A 6,618-nucleotide genomic window follows, 5' to 3' on the forward strand; every position below is an offset into this window, starting at 1 on the left:
TAAGCATACAAGGCAGGAAGCCACAAGGACCGGCACAAGGATCTGGGTTTAATTTCCGGCTCCCCACCTGCAATGGAATCACTTCACAAGCCGGGAAGCAGGTCTGCAGGTGTCTAACTTTCTCTCCCCCTCTCTGTCTTCCCCTCCTCTCTCCATTTCTCTCTGTCTTATCTAACAACGAAGACATCAATAAAAACAACAATAATAATTACAACAATAAAAAAGAAATCCTTTAAATGAATATTGACCTCAGTTACAGATGAACTTTAGGATATTAAGATCAACAATAGTTCTCTTAGTGCTGTATTATTCAGCGTATGATACATAATTGAAATAGAATGAGACGATTCACAGTGCGTAACTATTGATAATGCATAAGTGCTTTTATATTGTGAACACAATCTTCATCAAAATGGATTGTAGTGTACATAATTAACTATGTATAAATAAGTAAAAAACTGTATTTTTTTATAGCATGAATGGAAAGGCCAGCTCTTGAGTGGGCTAATGGAATGACTGTTTTATACTTCATAGATGCCTGCAAAATGGAGTCTTTTCAGTCAATTTCAAAGTTATCTCAATCTGTTTATTTTCTTTGTCTAGTTTTCCTTATTTATGCTCTTTAGTCCTCAAGATTTTAAATTGAGTGCTTTGTGGGTCTTTTTCCATACTGAAGATTGAGAATTTTCTTTCTAAGAAAAAGCACCACAATATCTTGTCCATTTTGTTCCTATTTATATTTAATTTAATTCTCTCTATCTTCCTTTCTCTATTATCTATCTGTCTATCACCTATCTATTATTGATCTATTTATCTCTCATTTTTCTCTTTCATCATCCAACTCTGGATTAAAGTGGTGTGACTGAGGCTGAATTTGGAACCTCTAGTGACTCAGACATTTATTGCATGGATCTCTGTGCTGTTTCCCCTAGTCCACATTCAAATTATTTTTGACAGATAAAGATTTAAACTCTTAAGTAAACATTTGAGATTTTACCAATTTCATTGTTCTAAACTTAAGAGTAAGAGAAACACCAGTGCCAAGTGATCTCACCTATAGGTAGAATTTAAGAACAAAGAACAATAAGAGAAAACATAAGGTGAAACATGGACAGTCTGTGCCATATTGCACCAAAGCAAAGTATTCTGGGGAAGGAGGGATAGGAACAGGATGAAAGGACATTGGGGTCCTTATATGTCTCCTAGATACCAATCAAGAGGAGATGAGAGGTTTCACCTACTTGTTAAAGACTAGACTGTAAACCATTACACCACCCCAACAAATGAAATTACAAAATAACAACAAACAACAATAAAGCAGTGCTTACATGAGATTAAAAGCCTTAGTGTTCTTTTAGCATATCACATCACCAAAATTCTTTGGAAGTTCTAAAATCGGATATGTCAATGATTATTATTATATAGTGGTTTAGAATAAAATGACAAGAACTTCAAGATACCAAAATAGTGTTTAAGTAGATTCAGTACATTTATATAACGACATTGCACTGCGTAAATGGCGTTTTAAAGATATTTACAATGTCAAGGTAAAATTAGCTGGATAATTTTTTTTTTAGTTAGATGATCTAATCACCTCTGTGATAACTGCAGTAATAAAATCAACAGGAGGACAGCATCCAGCTGCCCATAGAAAATGGTGAACGGTAAGCATATTGCTGTACTAGCATGCTCCAGGGTCAAGAGGCTATGGATTTCTTTTTTTTTTCCTTTTATTATCAAGTGCTCTATAATAAGTGTGCACTTCTCTTCAAATTAGAAAAACTGCTAAGAGATTGCATTAAACTAATTTGCAAGATTTGGATATATATACTCAAATGCAGCCTATGTTGAAATAGTGGACATATGGTAAGGCTGAATATCTTTTCCAAAGGAATGGATAAGGGCATAAGGCCTAGTGGTGTACAAACTTGCATGTCTAAAAACCTAGAGGTTCCAGGAACAATCCATGGTACCACCTTAGAGTTGAGCAGTGTTCCAGCCCCCCCCCCCTCTCTCATTATAGAAAAAAATCTTCAACTAACTGGGAGGAGAATTAATACATAGAGAATTTTTATATTAGTTTTAAACATTTCTAGAATAATTTTATTTTGACTTTGATTAAATTTTACTATAAAAGTGCCTAGTCAAAAGAAACCATCTTTATAGTACCCTGTAAATAAAAAGAATAAAAAAATTGCTGTCTCTGGTTATGAACCTTAACTTCTACCCAGCTCCTCTTTCTGGTTCCAGGTACTTCCTGAGGACCCTTCCAGACAATTAGAATATCTGTAAGGATGGAATGAACTGTACTAGTTTAGAATAATATTTATAGAGAAAGGGTTTTCAAATGTTTTATTAATTATGACCTAGCTCTTCTAATTTAAACTATTCTGATTCCTACACATAAAAACTATAAGAGCAAATAGGACTGGGGAGGTAATATAATGGTTATTCAAAACAAACAAACAAACAAAAAAAAAAAAACATTTGATGCCTGAGCATTTTATGCCTGTGGCACCAAAGCTCCCAGGTTCAATTCCCAGCACCACCATAAGCCAAAAGTGAGCATATTTCTCTGGGGAAAAATAATTCTTATACAAAGGTTCAGGATGGGCTTTTATCATGGAGTATTACTTTAAGTTCATTTTAAATATGAATGCTTTTATTTTCTGTCTCTTTTTAAAAATATTTATTTATTTATTCCCTTTGTTGTCCTTGTTGTTTTATTATTGTTGTTACTGATGTTGTTGTTGGATAGGACAGAGAGAAATGGAGAGAGGAGAGGAAGACAGAGATGGGGAGAGAAAGATAGACACCTGCAGGCCTGCTTCACCGCCTGTGAAGCGACTCCCCTACCTACAGGTGGGGAGCTGGTGACTTGAACCAGGATCCTTCCACCGGTCCTTGCGCTTTGTACCACATGCGCTTAACTCACTGCACCACCGCCCGACTCCCAATTTTCTGTCTCTTATGGTGTTTAAATATATGATGGTAATAAAAAGTAAAACAAGTCCTCAAATATCAACTCATTTGCAATTCTGTCAGGTGCAGGTGACAAAAGTAGTAGCTACCTTTAAAGATTATCTTGTACAAGGTTCTGTGTGTGTTAAGTACTTTACATACCTTTATACAATTCTAACCTTAAATATGAGATAGATTTAACTGAGTACTAACGATTCACCCATCACATAAATGAGAGTACTGTGGGTTTTTTAAAAATTATTTTCCCTTGGGAGTCGGGCTGTAGCGCAGCGGGTTAAGCGCAGGTGGCACAAAGCACAAGGACCGGCATAAGGATCCCGGTTCAAGCCCCGGCTCCCCACCTGCAGAGAAGTCTCTTCACAGGCGGTAAAGCAGGTCTGCAGGTGTCTATCTTTCTCTCCTCCTCTCTGTCTTCCCCTCCTCTCTCCATTTCTCTCTGTCCTATCCAACAATGACAACAACAATAATAACTACAAAAATAAAACAGCAAGGGCAACAAAAAGGGAATAAATAAAATAAAATTATTTTCCCTTTTGTTGCCCTTGTTTTTTATTGTTGTTGTAGTTATTATTGTTGTCATCATTGTTAGATAGGACAGAGCGAAATGGAGAGAGGAGGGGAAGACAGAGATGGGGAGAGAAAGATAAACACCTGCAGACCTGCTTCACTGACTGTGAAGCGACTCCCCTGCAGGTGGGGAAGGGAATGGAACTGGGATCCTTCAGCCAGTCCCCTGCAGGTGGGGAGGAGGATCAGAACCAAAATCCTTAAGCTGGTCCTTGTGCTTTGTGCCACATGCACTTAACCCTCTGTGTTACCGCCTGACCCTGTGCAATACTGCATTTTTGAAAATAAGATAAGTACATAGAAAAAAATGAGTATGGTTATAAATCCTTTAGTATTAACAACTGACCACACTTTATGCTTTCTTCTACCTAAATTTGGAAAGGAGAGGTTTTTTTTTTCAATTTTATAGCATGTTAATGTAAAAAAAAAAAAAAAACCTCACTTTATTATTTTAACTGCCAAGTTGTTTTTATTGGGTTGTTAACATAAAACAGATGGTACACTTAAATTAGGATAATTTAAGAGTTTATAAAGGATAATGATTCTAAAGTGTGCAAAGTCTGTTGGAAAACTGCAAGAGACAGTGCAAAGGCACCCAACAAATCTAACAGCTTGCCTGACCACCTAAAAAGTGGTAGAGATGAGCCAAAACCAGTAGGAGGTAATGATGAATATAGTCTCAGCTTTGGGGGAACTGTAGCATTTAAACACTGGACACTGAGTCTATATTGAAGCAATACTGCTAAGAAGTAGCAGGAAATTAAGTAGCTACCCTGACTGCTTGTTCAAGATTCCCACTAGTGGGGCTGGGTGGTGGCACACCTGGTTAAATGCACACATCCTGCAGCCAATTAAGCCGACCTTGCTGCCCTCCCCATAGTGCCTGGTGTGCAGTGGCTACAAACAGCAGCCTCCTGGGTAGTGCATGCAGCCTGTTGTTGTATAGGCTGCTCTAAGGGACCCTGGAGACAGCCTCTCCTACTCTGTGTTCATTTTATGCCTAACCTCCTGCTGTCTCTAATCTTAGGCTCCAGACAGATGCCAAGTGCTTTTGGGAAGCCCCAGGGCACCATGGCCAGAGTCCACACTGGCCAGGTCATCATTTCCATCTGCACCAAGCTGCAGAACAGGTAGCATGTGATCTGGGCCCTGCGCGGGGCCAAGTTCAGGTTCCTTGGACACCAGAAGATCCGCATCTCCAAGAAGTGGGACTTGACTCAGATGAATTTGAAGACTTGGTGGCTGAAAAGCACCCCATCTCAAATAGCTGTGGACTCAAATACATCCCCAACAGTGGTCGGTCACCTGAACAAGTGGCGGGCCCTGCACTCCTGAGAGTCTCAGAGGTGTCCCTTAATCAATGACAATAAATCAAGATCCTGCTTTTAAAAAAGGAAGTAGGGCGGTAACGCAGCTGGTTAAGTGTACCTGGCGCAAAGCTCAAGGACCTGCGAAAGGATCCCAGTTCGAGCCCCTGGTTCCCCACTTGCAGAGGAGTTGCTTCACAGGCGGTGAAGCAGGTGGTGAAGCAGGTCTGCAGGTGTCTGTCTTTCTCTCCCCTTCTCTCTCTTCCCCTCCTCTCTCCATTTCTTTCTGTCCTATCTAACAATGATGACATCAATAACAATAGTAACTACAACAACAATGAAAAACAAGGGCAACAAAAAAGGGGAAATAAATAAAAAGGAAAAAAAAAAGCACTGAATTCTTGAGAATAAGGTCCTGAACTCTATTCCTGGCGTCACATGCCAGAGTGATGCTATGGTTCATTGTCTCTCTCTCTTTTCCCCCCAGCACTGCTTAGCACTGTGGCTCATGGTGGTGCTGGGGATTGAATCTCAGGGCTTCATAGACTCAGCCATGAGAGTCTGTTTGCATCTCCAGCATGCTGGCTAGCCCCCACCCATAAATAAATCTTTTTAAAAAGTTAAAAACAAAAACAAACAAACAAAAAAAACCACACACATCACAGTGAGCAAGGACTCAGGTTTGAAACCTTGGTCCCCACTTACAGAGGAAAGCTTCATGAGTGGTGAAATAGTGCTGCAGGTGTCTCTTTACCCCTCCCCTCTCTATTGCCCCCTTCTCTTTTAACTTCTGGGTGTCTATATACAATAAATAAATAAAGATAATAGGATCCCCACTAGTTAAACTTGAACTGAAGCTCAACATACAGATGCCACTGAATGAACCCATAGATGAAGAGAAGATAGGTCAGTTCTATATGGACCAAGGAAGGTATTGTCTGAATACTTTAGCAACAAGAATGGAGCTAGTCCAAACACTGTCTTCTAAATGTTTTAATATAATCTCACAGATTTTGAACACACCATACATTTTATGTTCTATATTTTTTCAATTATTGCTTTATTAAATGCTGATACCTTCTTTTTAATTGTCTTATTACTGTTAAAGTTTTATATTCCAATGAAAGTAATTTATTCATTTTGTTTTTATATGAGTCATGCAGAGCTGTGGTTTACAGTGATGCCAGGGATTAAGCCTGGGTCTTTAGAGCATCAGGAATAAAAAAATTTTGCATAATCATTATGCTATATCCCTGAATAAAACTAGCTTTATTATAAAAGTCATTCTTGATAAGAATACCTAGTTAAATAGAATAAGCAAATTTAGTACTTATTTAGTTCTAAGCAAAACTGACAGAGCATTTTATTTTATTTTATTTTATTTCATTTATTAGTTAGAAAGATAGGAGGAGAGAGAAAGAACTAGACATCACTCTAGTACATGTGCTGCCAGGGATTGAACTCAGGACCTTAAAAGAATGCTTGAGAGACTAATGTTTTATCCACTGCACCATCTCCTAGACCACAAGAGACCATTTTTTTTAACAATAAAGACTTTTATTGTGGCTACAATGGTTGTGATAATGAAAGAATTATCAGGGTATATTTATTTATTCATATTTTGAATCATAGTACAGAAAGGTCATCCCTAATGGCTAAATGAGAAACACAGCCAATACTGATAATAGAATATTATACCCATAAATTTAAGAATAAACTACTTTGTCACTGCTCTCTGCAGGATCACATGCTAAAGATTTTT

At 38.2% G+C, this 6,618-nt stretch overlaps 1 non-coding gene across 1 annotated transcript; it reads left to right on the plus strand.

Moving 5' to 3' along the window:
* The first annotated feature begins 4,390 nt into the window (after positions 1-4,390).
* On the plus strand, positions 4,391-4,523 carry LOC132540070 (small nucleolar RNA SNORA70). The gene has a single exon (XR_009551338.1). It is a non-coding gene; the product is annotated as a small nucleolar RNA SNORA70 (small nucleolar RNA).
* The last annotated feature ends 2,095 nt before the right edge of the window (positions 4,524-6,618 follow it).

Source organism: Erinaceus europaeus, chromosome 8 (genome assembly GCF_950295315.1).
Source record: "Erinaceus europaeus chromosome 8, mEriEur2.1, whole genome shotgun sequence".
Lineage (NCBI taxonomy): Eukaryota > Metazoa > Chordata > Mammalia > Eulipotyphla > Erinaceidae > Erinaceus > Erinaceus europaeus.